Source organism: Carcharodon carcharias, chromosome 12 (genome assembly GCF_017639515.1).
Source record: "Carcharodon carcharias isolate sCarCar2 chromosome 12, sCarCar2.pri, whole genome shotgun sequence".
Classification (NCBI taxonomy): domain Eukaryota; kingdom Metazoa; phylum Chordata; class Chondrichthyes; order Lamniformes; family Lamnidae; genus Carcharodon; species Carcharodon carcharias.
This window is the reverse complement of record NC_054478.1, coordinates 121,662,065-121,678,822: the sequence shown is the minus strand read 5'-3', so window position 1 is coordinate 121,678,822 and position 16,758 is coordinate 121,662,065.

Here is a 16,758-nt window from a genome sequence, read left to right as displayed (position 1 = left end):
TTTCTCTCTTGCCTTTTCTCTACTCTCTGAACATCTTCTCAAATTTGATCCCTAGCTTCCATTATTTAGTTTTAAACCCTCTCTAGTTTCCTAGTTATGTGGCTCACTAGAACACTGGTCCCAGCACAGTTCAGGTGCAGATCATCCCAATGCTCCAGCTTCCACTTTCTTCAGTACTGGTGCCAGTGCCCCACGAACCAGAACCCACTTCTCCCACACCAGTCTTTGAGCTGTGTATTCATCTCTCTAATTCTATGCACCCGAAGCCAATTTGCACATGGTTCAGGCAATAATCAGAGATTATTACCTTTAAGGTTCTGCTTTTTATTTTAGTGCCTAGCTCCTCATACTCTCTATGCAGAACCCCTTTCCTGGTTCCACCTATGTCATTGGTACCTACATAGATCATGACAACTGGATCCTCCTCCTTCCATTGCAAGTTCCTCTCCAACGCTGAACAGATGTTCCAAACCCTGGCACTGGGCAGGCAACAAAGCCATCAGGACCCTCCCTCTTTGCTACAGAGAACAGTGTCAATTCCCCTTAGTATACTGTCCACTACTACTTCTATTTAGACTGCTACATTCATTTTGCTCCCCCTACTTGAATGGCTTCCTGTACCACGGTGCCATAGTCAGTCAGTTCATCCAACCTGCAGACTACTCTCATCCAAACAAACTGAGAGAACCTCAAACCTATTAGACAATTGCAATGGCCGAGGCTCCTGCACTCCTACCCTCTGGGTCCCCTTGCCTGCCTCATTTGCCCCCTCCTGTCCCTGATTACTGACCAAACCAGAAGTTCCTATTCTAAGTGGTGTAACTGCCTCCCGGTACAAAGCATCCAGGTAACTTTCCCCCTCCCTGATGTGTCGCAGTGTCTGCAGCTCAGCCTCCAGCTCAATGAATCTGAGCCAAAGTTAATCGAGCCGCAAATACTTTTGGCAGACGTGTTTGCTCTGGATCACACTGGCATCCAAGATCTCCCACATGTTGCAGCCTTGACACATGACCTGCCCTGCCATCCTTAATGTATTTTAATTACTTAATTATATTATTCACTTATTTATTTTCCATCTTTTATATATTTTATTAACTTTACCACTAGTTCATATAACTTTTTAAACCTCAGGACTTGAATAGACCTTAACCACTTACCAGCTAGCTCCTTTCCCTGTAATAGAGTTAAGAACCAATTCCTAGAGGGTGAAAAGGGTAGAAAAAGCAAAAGGAAAGGAGCCCCTCCTTTCCCCCTCACCTAACTCTCTCACTCACCAAACCCTCAGGTATTCACTCAGTTCCAAAGCTGCACTCGTTTACCTGACCCTGACCTACACAAGAGACAAGCCCCACTAGGCCACATTAGAAGGGCAGAAGGCTCATGGCAGTGTGTACAGATTGATTTTATTGGACCACGGCCGCCACATATTGGAGTTGTAGGTCTTGCTTGGTGTTGGTTGATGTCTTCTCTAAATGGGTAGAGGCATTTCCACTTAAATCCAACAATGCCCTAGCAACGGCAAAGATGTTGGTGAAAGAAGTGTTCTCCAGGTGGGAGCTACCTCGAGAGGTGGCCATGATCAGGGAACCCACTTCCCCGGACAGGTCATGCAGGCTACCTTGTGGTTGTTAGGAGTTAAAGGAAATTTTCCCACAGTTCTCAGTCCTCGGGAATTATGGAAAAGATTAACAGAACTTTAAAATTGAAAAACTGAGGAAAGAGTTGGAGGGGGGCCAATCCAAAGAACTGGGATATGATACTGCCATTGGTTCTGATGAACATCAGAGCCACTCCTTCAAAAGGGACAGGCTATCCTTCCCATGAACTGATGTCAGGGCAACAAATGAGAGCCCCAACTCATCTACTGGTCCCCATGATTACCAAAAGTCAGCTGGGGGAGGTGACCAAAGACCAGCATTTAAAAGACCAATGGGAAGTTCTATTTGGCTGCTGCTAGCAAAATTAGGAAACAATAAGCAGGGAACACCGGAAACCCCAGGAGTGGGACCCTGGGGACCAGGTGATGGTAAGGAATTACACCTGAGTAGGGGCTTTTGTAACCTTGCACAAGGGACCAAATTCTCTTGCAGATTTAGCAAGCCCAATGCTGAGGTCCAATTGCTCAAACAAATGAAATGGCATCGCATCAACCAGTCTAAATTGTTGCAGGGAAATGGAGAGCTGAAGGCAGTACAAGTCCACTCCATTCCAGCATCCCATGTTCTGGGATTATGATGACAACCAATCCCAGGATGGGAATTCAGGAAACCACACTTAACAGGAAGCTGTGGTCCAACCTGATCGAAGGCCATGGCCTGGGGTAAAACATGGGTCATCGCCATCTGAAGAGCCAACACCATTCCGGATCAAGAGGCCAACAGGCAGATATACTTTTTCACCTACTCCATCACCTGGATACTGGAAGAAAGGGAAGAGATGATTAAGCAGGCCTGTGTGACCGTGCCACAGAACCATGATTGTTTTTGTCTCCTACAAGTGCCGAGATACAGAGGTGGATAGCCTTTATCTAGATGGTGGCAGTGACTGGAGATCCCCCAGTTCTCTCTCTGACAGAGGATCCCTCCAGGTGGGAGCAGGTGATGTTAGCAACATTTCACAATTCATCATTGGATCAGGGAGGTAGCATAAACCCTGTAAAGGAGGAGAGGGAAATTCATTATCTTTTCACTGACCAAAGAGAAGCAGGAGGAGAGAGCATGTGAGCCTGCCACTCTGGGGGAATTCCCAATGATGCAGGGAAACAAATGTGGCTCTGTTGGCCCCATATGTTAATAGCGAGAGCTACAGAAACCACAAGGGCTACAACTCCATGAACATTTAGTTTGTGGGACCATACCTAGGGAAGGCCTGTTATCCTGGTAACTGTCATGATGCATTCATCCTGCGGCAGTCAGTCATGCCGTACCTGCCATCTTTGGTCCACTGAGAAAATCCAAAGACTGCTGCTGGGTGGCAAGCAATACCCATCTCACTCTACACCAGACTCATGACTCCCTCCACCACCCAGCCATGTGTGGACAGTGTGCCTAAAATGAGAGCCACACAGCAACAAGGAACATTATGAAACAAACAGTGTTCTGAAACAACAGTTTCGCTACCTGGACTGCTCTAACAGGAATCATCCAGTACTCATCAAAACACATTTTGAAGTTCATGGTGGTCGGCTGCGTCCTCCACAATCTCACATGAGAGCCCATGCCGCCAGGCCTTCAGAGGGCACTTAGGGAGGGGAAGATGGAGCAAGAAGGGGAGAAGGAAGAGGAGAAGGGGAAAGAGAAGAAGGGAGGTGGCACCCAGGATCCCATCACTCAGAATGAGCTTCCCATAAGCAATATTCAGATTCCAGTTCTTCAGAGAGATCAGCGTTTCATTACTGTTGTTCCATAATTGCCCACCTTTCAATCCATCTGCTCCATACAAAAACTTGAAATAAAAGCCACCCCATGAGAACATTATCCAACGATACTTCCAATAATAGACACAAACTGAACTGCTCACTCTAAACACCCTTATTCTTACAGGCTATCCTTGTGCTCCTACACAGTGCTACCCCTGTGGTAGCAGCACAGCTGCTGATGCACCAAGCACCTCTGTGTGCATGCCCATCAGCATTCTCCTATATGCCATCCCCTCAAAGGCCTCATCAGAATCATCTGCAACTTCGTCCTTGGGTCAGCTGGCCACAGACTATCCCATCTCCCTGGCTTGGCTATAGTGCATTTGTGCCCGGTGACTCACCATGTGCAGGTACCAACTCTACACTACATCCTAATATGCACACAGTGCCAGTACCTGCACTGGCGGATATGATTGTCCAGTCAGTGATGGTGCTTCTTCATCAGAGGTCTAGTGTATCTCTTGACCTTCCTCATGAAGCTGCAGTGGCTGGATAAGTGGCAGTTTATGGGTATCTGAAAGGATAAATGCAGAACAGAAGAGTTGGGGTGAGAGAAGGTGGATGGAAAGTAAGAGGTCCATGTAACACCAGCTGCAGCTTTCACTATGCCAGATCTCAGAATGCAGGTGGAGTGGGATTTGAAAAGGGGCATTAAGCAAGAACAGACTGTAAACCTGAATGCTCTTGGTGATGCCAGATGCAATTACCTCAGCAACAGCTGGCCTCATGATGTGGAGCAACATCTCCTCCAGAGGGCTCAGCAAGGCAGGTGTGTCAGTCCCCCAGTAGTTCTCTATTTCCTGCAATTATGGACTACTATGTTGTGTAAGAGAGAGGGAAGAATTATCAGTGAGTGTGCTGCAATACATCTGGGCGTTGTGCATTCCATTTCTGAACAGCTGGAGGTATGTGAATACAGGGACAGGTGGATGTGAAGCTGCCAGTATTGGTAAGTGTGTGAGATTGCTGTGGAGTATTTGAATGTTTGACATACATTCTGATTGACAATGGGTGAGTGATGATGCATTGAGCAGTGTGAGAGGTTGACGGTGCAGTGGGGAGGAGATGTCCTTTGTGGGAATTTGAGTTTACACTACTCATATATTTCAACATACCATTGTTTGTGGGATCAGAACACAATGAATTAAAACAACTCTCAGTTCTGCTCAACTGGGATGTTTTGTAACAGATAAGAAGCTGAGGGAATGGGAAGATCATTCATCCATGTCTTGAGAGTCTGGGATATGCTGTTTGTTCACTGTATATAGCAATAAAATGATTGAAGAGCTTAAATGGACCATATAACAATGGTAACAAAATCATTGGAAGAGCTCGATGAATATGAGTGTATCTTCTTGGCTCTTTGATATCTGAAGTCTGCATTATCTGCCTTTTGATGTATTACAGTTTAATGTTAGTCTCCATGGAATGTAGAGATCAAGTATAAGTATTTTGAGTAAATCACTGTTTTCTGTAGTTAGGTTGGAATAAGTTTTTACAGTGAGTTGCGAACTCAATAGTAAAGAATCCAATAATTATTACACAGAATTGCATGCATTGATTTGACTGAGTACTCATGTTGGTTTGTGTAAAATGAGCCCATTAGAGACAAAGATCTGATTCTGTGGTTGTTCCAACTGTGTTTAAAATAATGAAAGAAAATAGAATGGGAAAGCTGTCCATAAACTTTGTCTATCTTTGCGAGGCCATTGACCTTTTTCCAGCACTGCAGCCAGATCATTGGAGCCAGACTCACATTTATCTTACTTTTAATGTTTAATCCTGGACAACTGGGATTTTCTAGGCATCGAGAAACGGAACTGTTCAACGGAAGTGGGGCAGATTCGAGGAAAAGGCATTTGCAGTACTGCTTATGGGCCAGGAGGAGTGGGAGTACTTCCTCCTGTCCCTATACCCCAAGTTTAACTGCTTTCTGGGATTAACCTTACCCCCATTAGGTTTGGACACCCTTTTGAACTTGTATCTTCCTCACCAAGGTCTGGAACCGGACCTCCCCATCCTCGAATTGAACATCCCATCCAGCTCCCCCAAGCAGCTGCAGGCTCCTTACCTGGATAAGACCCATTTTTGGGACAAGGGGATTGCAATGCATGATTATCCCCCCCCACCCCCGCCTGGTCCAGTCATCATGCAGCTCTGCCCTGCTTCAGAGCGCTTTCTGCAAATTTAAAAGCCAAGCCTGTCAATCGGGTTGATTCCAGGTTGGGACTTCTGGAAAAAATATGTAATCTGTGGAAATAAAATCCATAGTAAGTGAGGAAACCCACACTTCCTGGTTTGCTATCTGAAAAACCAGTCTGTTAATATTGGGACCATTAATTCTGTTTATCTCTCCATTGATGCTGACTGGCCTGTTGTGTGTTTTCCAAATTTTTTAAAAATGTAATTTTATGACAGTCATGTAACTAATGAAATAAGTTCAGGCAGTCATAGCCCAATTCCTAGTGAATATGACACAAACATTTAGAATAATTGACACCATAATAAATTATTTTAACAATGGTTGGTGTTAGACAATAGAAATTACAAGTACTACAAAGTAATTAACGCACAGGCCATGCAGCCTAACAGGCTTATTCTGGTGTTTATGCACCACAAAAACCTCTTTCCACACCCTTCACTCACCCACCAAATATCATTTAATTCCTATCACTCTTGTGTGCTCACTTAGCTTTCACTTTAATGCAACTATCTAGCCACCTCATAGTAGCAAGCTCCACATTCTAACTATTCACTGGGTAAAGAATGTTTTACTTGAAGTCTCTGTTGGATTTATTTCTGACTATCATATAGTTATGGCCCCCAGTTCTGGTCTTCCCCCTAAGTCAAAGAGCCAAGGAGTCATTTAAGGCAGAGAAGGAGGCCATTCAGCCCATTAAGGCCATTCTGGCTCTCCACAGAGCAATCCAGTCAGTCCTACTCCCCAGCTTATCCCCGTAACCCTGATGGTTATTCCTATCAAGTGCCTGTTCAATTTCCTTATGAACTCATAGATTGTTCCCACTTCCACCACTCTCGTGGGCAGCGAGTTCTAGTCATTACCTCATGCTGTGTAAAAAAGTTCTTTCTCACATTCCTCCTGCATCTCTTGCCCAAAACCTTAAACCTATGTCCCCTAATCTTTGTATTATTAGCTAATGGGAAACAATTTTCCTTGTCTATCTTATACAAAACTGTCATAATTTTGAATAGTTCTTTCAAATTTCATCTCAATCTCCTTCACTCCAAAGAAAACAAATCCCAGCCTTTCCAACCTAACCTTGCAACTAAAATCCCTCATCTCTGTGGGTCCATTCTAATAACTCTCCTCTGCACTTTTTCATCTTTCTTAAAGTGTGGTGACTAGAACTGAACTCAATGTCTAGTTGTGGCCTAACCAGAGCTTTTTACAGGTTCAGCATAACTTCCCAATGTTGCTACTCAATACCTCTATTTATGAAGCCCAAGATCCCATCAGCTTTGCTAATCACTCTTTCAATGTGCTCTGCCACCTTCAAAGATCTATGCACATTAATCCCCAGGACTCTCTGATGCTGCACACTCTTTAGAACTGTGCCATTAAGTCTACACTGCCTCCTTGTTACCCTTCTGCCAAAATGCACCACCTCACACATCTTAGTGTTAAATGACATCTGCTACTTATCTGTCTATTCTGCGAGCCTATCTATGCCTTGTTGCATGTGATTTATATCATCGCCCCAATTTGCCACTCCTCCAAGTTTGGTATGTGATGACCTATGACATGGAAGCAGTAAGGAAAATTTGTAATTTCTTTAAAAGTTCTATGGAATCTGTAATTGTTTTTAAGCATGTTTGAAAGTTCCTTTTCAGAGTTTGAAATAGTTGAACCTTGGTGGCCATGTTTTTTAGCTGTCATACTTCTTTTTCATGAAGAAACAGTCAACAGGAAAGGGATGAATTGTACCTTTGTTGGATAGCAAGAAATACTGGTCCACGTGACCTGCTGACCCTTGACCTGAAAGGAAGGCAGTTAAGATCAGAAGCTGTGTGACTGGCAAACACAAAGAAGAGCTGCAGACATAAAGGATAGCACCAAGCAGAGGGTGAAGGTGATCAGTGCACAGATGCAGACATAAAGAGAAAGCAGACAGAGACAGAAAGAACAACACAGAGAATTCTTGTCAGCAGAAGAACCAAATCACCTCAGGAAGAGGTCAGTTTTTCTGTTTGGCAGAAAATGAGACAGGGCTTTTGGAGCTACAGTGTGAGCTGGCTAGAAAGGTCTAAAACCTGGAAAGCTCTGTGAATGACTCAGAGATGCTGAAGAGCTGGGTGTTTTCCAAGAAGTGGCCGAACTGTGAACCGGGGTGCTTTTGTTTGGCCAGTTGTTAAAGGAACTTTGCAAAGCTACACCATCAGGTGTAGCCACCATCAGGAGAGAGAGAGGGTTAGTAGAAATGTGCCTTGCCAATGATAATCATACCTGCTTTGGTGGTAAAAACTGTTGCTGGATAGGACTTCTGACTTACCTGTGTGAACAAAGAAGAGCAAATTTTGTAACTGTCTAGCTTCCCCCTGTGTGTGGTCCATGTTATGACTGAGCTAAGATTATTGGCATTAAGAAAAAAAAATGGTCCACTTCTAGGAATACAATTTACCACAGGTCCATGTAACTGTTTCACATGGTGTGTGGTGTTGGTTGGCCACTGCCCAGTTTTTAACTGTTTGATATATTTTGTACCGGCCAATCCTTCCTGTCAGTGTAAGGGTAAAAATTCCTTGTCTATGAAACACTTCAGTTTGTAATATTGGCAGGAGCAGGAGAGCATGAAATAGTTGAACCTTCATGGCCATGTTTTTTTAGCTGCCATACTTCTTTGTTATGAGGTAACAGTCAAACTGAAATCGTCAACCATTGACTTTTGGGCATCCATCAAGGTGCTGGGTTCAGTTTAAGGCCATAGTTTGCAATTAATTTTACAATCATGAAGAAAAATTGAATTGTGGCTGACACAGCTTTCATTCATTTCTATAAATGAAGAACTGGATTAAGAACACCACTCCCCTCATTTGCCATGGAAGATGTCACTATTGCAACTGACAGCAGCTAATTAACATAAAGACCAGTATTCAAATGTACATTGTGCAGCTGTGTGTATGCTGAAAGTTAAAATTTTACTTGCAAGCCAACAATGAGCCAACAATCAAGGCTACTATTTTTAAAATACAGATTCCTATTTAGTTAATATGATTAGCCTTTAATCCATTATGAACTCTTGAACTGAACATCACAGAACAAAGGTCAAAAGCTTGTCCTTTTGCAGCTTTTGATTAACAATTATTTATTGGACAATGCGCTCTCAGGAAAAGGAATTAACCCAGTCACTTGATCTTTCCATTTGCAGTTAGTTACTTGGGAAGAAAGATAGACCGCCAGATGTGCATTATTTGGCACAGAGGATGTATATGTAAACAGTAGCACTTGGCTCTTTCAGTGTAATAAAATGCCTCAAGCTGCTTCATAGGAGTGTTCTCATACACAGTTTGAAACACAGCCATATAAGGAGATATTAGGACAAGTGATGAAAAGCTGGGGCAGTCAGGTAGGTTTTAAGGATCACCATAAAGAAGGACAGACAGGTAGAGGGACAGAGGGATTTAGGGAGGGAATTCCAAATCTTAGATCTTGGACAAAGGGCCTTTGTCTCCGGTGATGGAGCTAAAGAGATGTGCAAGAGGCAAGAATTGGACAAGTGCAGAGATCTGAGAGATGTGGGATTGGAGGAGGTTAGATAGACAGGGACAGATGAGGCCATGGAGGGACTTGGAAACAAGATTGAGAATTTTAAAATTGAGGTGTTGTTGGACTGGGAGTTAATGTAAGTCAATGAGCACATGGTGATGGGTGAATGGCATTTGCACTGCAAAACATAGAAATGCTTAGATTTCATAGTTAGGGAGACAGGCATTTTTGTTCCACTCATGTGTTGCCTCCCTGGTGACAGGGTAAAGGACATCACGGAGAGGGTGCAGAATATTCTGCAGAGGAAAGGGAGTGAGTCAGAAGTTGTGGTACACATCTGTACCAATGACATAGAGAGGGCAGGTATTGATCTTAAAAGTAGTATATCTGGATTACTCAAAATGCCACGTAGCAGCAAGAGTAGAAATAGGAAGTTAGGCAGGATCAGTACATGGCTTCAGGCATGGCACAGGAGGCAGGACTTCAGATTTTTGGAACATTGGGACCTATTCAGAGGCAGGAGGTACCTAATCAAAAGGGACAGCTTGCACCTCAGCAGGATTGGGACCAATGTCCTTGAAGGAAGGTTCACTTGTGTGTTTGGGGAGGATTTAAACAAAATTGGAAGGGAGATGGGTACCAGCATACAGCAATAGAAAAGCAGAATTAGCTGCATAAGAGTGAAAGTGTTGGCTAGGACTAGAGAAGAAAATAGTACCATATTATATAGGAGCAGACCAACATGGGCTATGAGGAATACAAAGACAGGTTTAGAGTGCGTGCATGTAAATGCACAAACTATAGTGAATAAGGTTAGTGAGCTACCAGTACATATAGCCAAGTGGAGATATCTTGTAGAATCAATAATGGAAGCATAACTTAAAATTGTGAGATCTAGGCACTTATTTTCATGGGTACAAAGTGTTCAGAAAAGAGAGGGAAGGAAAAAGAGGGTAGAGATAGAGGAGCAAGAAGAGTAGTCATGTTGGGGAACATTAATTACCTAAATAACAACTGGGATAATATTACAGCAAAGGGGAAAGAGGAGGAGGAATATCTGAAATGTGTTCTGGAGAAGTTCCTTGACTAGCATCATCCTAGTCCAACTAGGAAACCGACATTGCTGGATCTGGTGCTGGGGAATGAGCTGGACCAATTGGATCAAGTGTCTGTGGAGGAACACTTGGGTAAGAGTGATCATTGTAAGGTTTAGAATAGTAATGGAGAAGATAAAGGAAGAATATAAAGTAGAACTTCTAATTGGAAGATAGCTAACTTAAATGGGACATGAAGGGATCTAGCCAGGGTAAAATGAAACCAAAGTTTAACAGGCTAACTATAAAGAAGCAATGGTTGATCTTTAAGGAAGAGATGTTTCAGGTACAAGCTGGGTATGTTCCAATAGGGAAAGGTAGGGGTAGCAAAGCCAGGACTCCTTGACTAACGAGGGCAATAGAAATTATGATGAAACAGAAAAACAGGATGCATTACGCATGTCAAATAAATTCTTCAAGTGAGAACCAGGCCAAATACAATAAATTGAGGGGAAGTGAAGAGTAAGACTGACGGAGAGAATATTAGAATAGAGTGACAATTAACATAAAAGGGAACCCAAAAATTCTATATTGCCATGTAAGTGGGTAGTAAGAGAAAGTGTGGGGCCTGTTAAGGGTAAAGAAAGTGATGTAAGCTTAGATTTGTAGGGCAAGGCTAGAAAACGTATTGAGTACTTGTATCGGTATTTACTAAGGAAGGGGACGCAGGCAAAATATCAGTAGAAGCAAAAATGCTAGAGAAAATGGAAAGTGTGAAAATTGATAGGCAGGATGTACTGAAAAGGCTGGCGATGCTAAGAGTGGTTAAGTCGTGATCCAGATGGCTTGCGCCCCAGGTTGCTAAGGGAAGTGGGAGTGGTGATAGTGAAAGGGCTTGCCATAATTTTCCTACCTTTCTCAATATGGGGAAGATGCCAGAGGATTGGAAAGTGGCAATTGTGACACCCTTATTCAAGAAAGGGTGTAGGGATATTCGTAGTAACTACAGGCTGGTCAATTCAACATCAGTGATAGGTACCCAGAATCAAAAAATCTATAAAAACTGGGAAATAAGCATACTGGTCTGAACTGGCCTTGTATACCTTAAATTAGAACACCAGTAAAAACTGGGAAATAAGAGTACTGGTCTGAACTGTATTTTCCTCCTGGTAAGGTTTTAGAAACAGTAATCAGGGAAAAAAATTCACAGATGCTTAGAGAGGTTTGAGTTAATTGAGGATAGCCAGAACAGATTAGTAAAAGGGTGATCATGTTTGATTAATCTACTTGAATTATTTGGCAAAGTAACAGAGAAGATTAATGAAGGGAATGCAGTGGATGTTGTCTACATGGATTTGAAGAAAGTGCATATTAAAAAAACACGTTAAAAAACTGGTTAACAACATTGAAACTCATGGAATAGACAAGTCAGTGGGAGCTTGTTAAAATATTGACTTAAGGACGAAAAACAATGAGTTGTGATAAAGAACAAAGGACATAGAAAACTACAACACAGGAACAGGCCCTTCAGCCCTCCAAGCCTGCGCCGATCATATTGCCTGTCGCACTAAAACATTTTGTACTTCCGGGGTCCGTATCCCTCTATTCCCATCCTATTCATGTACTTGTCAAGCTGCCTCTTAAATACCACTATCGTACCTGCTTCCACCACCTCCTTTGGCAGCGAATTCCAGACACTCACTACCCTCAGCGTAAAAAACTTACCCCGCACATCTCCTTTAAAGTTTTCTCCTCTCACCTTAAATCTATGTCCCCTGACTCTTCCACCCTGGGAAAAAGCTTCTGACTATCTACTCTGTCCATGCCACTCATAATTTTGTAAACTTCTATCAAGTTGTCCCTCAATCTCTGTCGCTCTAGTGAGAACAATCTGAGTTTCTCCAACTTCTCCTCATAGCTAATAACCTCCAGACCAGGCAGCATCCTGGTAAACCTTCTCTGCACTCTCTCCAATGCCTCCATAGCCTTCTGGTAATGTGGCGACCAGAACTGCATGCAATATTCCAAGTGTAATCTAACCAAGGTTCTATACAGCTATAGCATGACTTCCCAGCTTTTATACTCAATACCCCTGCTGATGAAGGCAAGCATGCCATATGCCTTCCTGACTACCTTATCCACCTGCGTTGCCACTTTCAGTGACCTGTGGACCTGTACACCCAGATCCCTCTGCCCATCATTGCACTTAAGGGTTCTGCCATTTACTGTATAATTCCTACCTGTATTAGACCTTCCAAAATGTATTACTTGGCATTTGTCCGGATTAAACTCCACCTGCCATTTCTCCGCCCAAGTCTCCAACCGATCTATATCCCATTGTATCCTTTGACAATCCTCTTCACTGTCTGCAACTCCTCCAACCTTAGTGTCGTCTGCAAACTTACTAATTAGCAGTTACATTTTTCTCGAAATCATTTATGTATACTACAAACACAAAGGTCCCAGCACTGATCCCTGCGGAACACCACTAGTCACAGCTCTCCATTCAGAAAAGCACCCTTCCACTGCTACCTTCTGTCTTCTATGACCAAGCCAATTCTGTATCCATCTTGCCAGCTCACCTCTGATCCCGTGCGACTTTACCTTCTGTACCAGTCTGCCATGAGGGACCTTGTCAAAGGCCTTACTGAAATCCATGTATATAACATCCACTGCCCTTCCATCGTCGATCATCTTTGTCACTGCCTCGAAAAACTCAATCAAATTAGTGAGACACGACCTCCTCTTCACAAAGCCATGCTATCTCTCACTAATATGCCCATTTGCTTCCAAATGGTAGTAAATCCTGTCACGAAGAATCTTCTCCAATAATTTCCCTACCACTGATGTAAGGCTCACCGTCTTGTAATTTCCTGGATTATCTCTGCTACCCTTCTTAAACAATGGAACAACATTGGCCATTCTCCAGTCCTCTCGGACCTCACCCGTAGCCAGTGAGGATACAAAGATTTCTGTCAAGGTCCCAGCAATCTCGTCCCTTGCCTCCCTCAGTACTCTGGGGTAGGTCCCATCTGACCCAGAGGACTTACCCAACTTAATATTCCTCAAGATGCCTAACACATCTTTTCTGATCTCAACATGATCCAGGCTATCTACACGCTCTTCCCTAGACAAATCAACCGCTAAGTCCTTCTCTTTGGTGAATACTGATGAGAAGTACTCATTTAGTATCTCTCTCATTTCTTCTGGCTCCAGACACAGATTCCCACCTCTGAGCCTGAGTGGGCCTACCCTTTCCCTGTCTTTTTACATATGTATAAAAGGCCTTGGGATTTTCCTTAATCCTGGTTGCCAATGACTTTTCATGACCCGTTTTAGCCCTCCTGACTCCTTGCTTAAGTTTCTTGCTACTTTCTTTATATTCTCCACGGGCTTCATCTGTTCCCAGCCTTCTAGTCCTCAGGAATGCTTCCCTTTTCTTTTTGACTAATCTCATAAAATCCTTCGTTATCCAAGGCTCCTGAAACTTGCCATACTTACCCATCATCCTAGCAGGAATATGCCGGTCCTGAATTCTTATCAACTGACGTTTGAAAGCCCCCCACATGTCAGTTGTTGATTTGCCCTCAAACATCTGCCTCCAGTATAGATTCCTCAGTTCCTGCCTAATATTGTTATAATTAGCCTTCCCCCAATTAAGCACCTTAACCCGAGGACTCCTGATATCCTTATCCACCAGTATCCAAACTTACTGAATTATGGTCACTTTTCCCAAAATGCTCCCCTACTGAAACTTCGACCAGGTCCCTAATACCAGGTCCAGTATTGCCCCTTCCCTAGTTGGATTAGCTACATACTGTCTCAGGAAGCCCTCCTGGATGCAGCTTACAAATTCTGCACCATCCAAACCCCTAGCAATAAGTGATTCCCAGTCAATATAGGAAAAGTTAAAGTCACCCACCACAACAACCCTATTGCTTTTACATCTTTCCAAAATCTGCCTACATAACTGTTCCTCAAACTCCCACCGGGAATTGGGAGGCTTATAGTAAACCCCCAACATTGTGACTGCACCCTTCCTATTCCAGAGCTCTACCCATATTGCCTCGCTGCATGAGCCCTCCGAGGTGTCCTCCTGTCGTAGAGCTGTGATATTCTCCTTAACCAGCAGTGCAACTCCCCCACCTCTTCTACATCCCTCTCTATCCTGCCTGAAACACCTAAATCCTGGAACGTTTATCTGCCAATCCTGTCCATCCTTCAACCAAGTCTCTGTAATAGCAATAACATCATAGTCCCAAATTCTAATCCAAACTCTAAGCTCATCTGCCTTGCCCATTATACTTCTCGCATTGAAACAAATGCATTTCAGACCCCCAGTCCCACTGTGTTCAGTAATTTCTCCCTGCCGGCCCTTCCTCTTAGTCCTACTGGCCATATTCACTGGTTCCCAGTCATTTATTTCACCTGCTGACCCATTGCTCTGGTTCCCACCCCCCTGCCATTCTAGTTTAAACCCTCCCGAATGACACTAGCAAACCTCGCAGCCAGAATATTGGTGCTCCTCCAGTTTAGCTGCAACCCATCCTCCTTGTACAGGTTGTTGTGATGTTGTGTTTTTTGGACTGGAGAATACCAGACAGTGGCTAGTCTCCAAGGATCAGTGCTGGTTTTCTTGATAATCACTGGGATGTATTAGGATACAGTGTAACACTTCAAAATTTGCCAATAATACCAAACTTGGAGATGTGGCAGACAGTGAGAATGATGCCAATTGACTGCAACAGACATAGACAGGCTGGCAGAATGGGCAGGCACATGGCAGATGGAATTTAATACAAAGAAGTGTGAGCCAATGCGTTTTAGCAGAAAGGATAGGAAGATGCAATATCGACTTAATGACACAGTTCTAAAGAGGGACCTGGGGATTCATGTGCATCAATCTTTGAAGGTGGCAGGACATACTGAGACACTAGTTACCAAACTAGAATCTTGGGCTTCAAAAATAGAAGTATTGAGTACAAAAGTAGGGAAGTTACACTGAGCCTTTATAAAGCTCTGGTTAGGCCACAAGTAGAGTATTGTATCCAGTTCTGGTCACCACACTTTAGGAAGGATGTGAGGGCCCTTGAGAGAGTGCAGAGGAGATTTACCAGAATGGTTCCACAGATGAGGGATTTTAGCTACAAGGTTGGGCTGGAGAAGTGGGGTTGTTCTCCTTGGAGCAAAGGAGGTTGATGGGAGATTCAATAGAGGTATAGAAGGTTATGACAGATTGCCAGGGAAGGGAATGGAATCAGAGGCTAGGGAGCCAAGTTTGTAGCAGGGACCAAAGATAATGGGTAGAATTTTCCCTGAATTGCACCACATGTGGTGACGGGGTGAGAAAATACATTTTTCCCGCCGGCCTCAATGGCAGGTTTTTGTGCCATATCGTCTGCTTCCTGGCGCATCCTGCCTCATTAATAATGCATGCACTAGAAAGACATCGAACTGCAAGCAGACTGCCTCAGATTTGCCTGCCATGCCGTCACCTCAGCGCTTCTGTACTCCAGGCGCTATATTTAAAGCACACCAGAGCACAGCCTACTTCATGTCTACAGACCAAGACTGCTCCAGGTGATAGCCCCCAAAAACCAGGAAGACAGCAGCTCCCAAATTTAGTGACGCTTCACTGGAGTACCCTTTGAACCCTGTTGAGATGCACCACGATGTCCTCCATTTCCACTTTAGCCACAGGTGGGCCACCAGAGTCACTAATCTGGCCTGGGATTCAGTGGCAATGGTGGTCAATGCCAATGGAGCACAGAGGAGGTCAGCCATCCAGTGCAGGAACAGCAAGTCACCTCATCACTTTCAACTCTCACACTGACAAACCCAGGGACCTCACACCTCAGAAGATAACACTACTAACTCACACACACCCTCACATCTTCAACAGGCTCACATTCGCATCCCGTCCATGGCTCTGCTCACCACACAAACATTCCATGCAGGCCATGCTTCCTGCTCACACTCTCTCCATCTGTTTTCAAGCCGGAGAAGCTGGTTCACAACAGCAGGGAGAGGTCCCAGACCTCTAATGTGGAATGGTCCACATTAGACCCTGCATTCAATTTGAGGAGCGTGCCATCGTGAGGATGTGGACCCTGCCATTGGCCACGATGAGGACGGTGGTGAACACCCACGTGAAGATTCTACACCACATCATCCATCTTTCAACGCAAATGTGAGTGCTTCCTCTCCTGCTTTTGACTCTGCTGCCATGCACAAATTATTTCTACTCTGGTTCACAGGGAGCTCTGCCAAGCGACTGACACCCTCAGCTCCATCAAGGTCCTCACCTCCAGCCAGGGGAACGACACCTCCATCGAAGAGCTGGAAATAAGCAGCCTCAAAGACCCATCACAGTGCTTACCCAAACCCTCCACCAGTGCAGAAACACACACCTTGGTAGAACCTAGACTTAGAGCAGGCTCAGGTTCACAATCTGGTGGTTGCTGCATGGACATGTGTCCGCAGCAGGAGGAGACTGGTTCAGCCGAGTACCTCAGCACTCGAACTACTGCTGGGGAACAGGCTTCTGTGAGGTCAGAGTCAGAAGGCGAGCCTCTGGACTT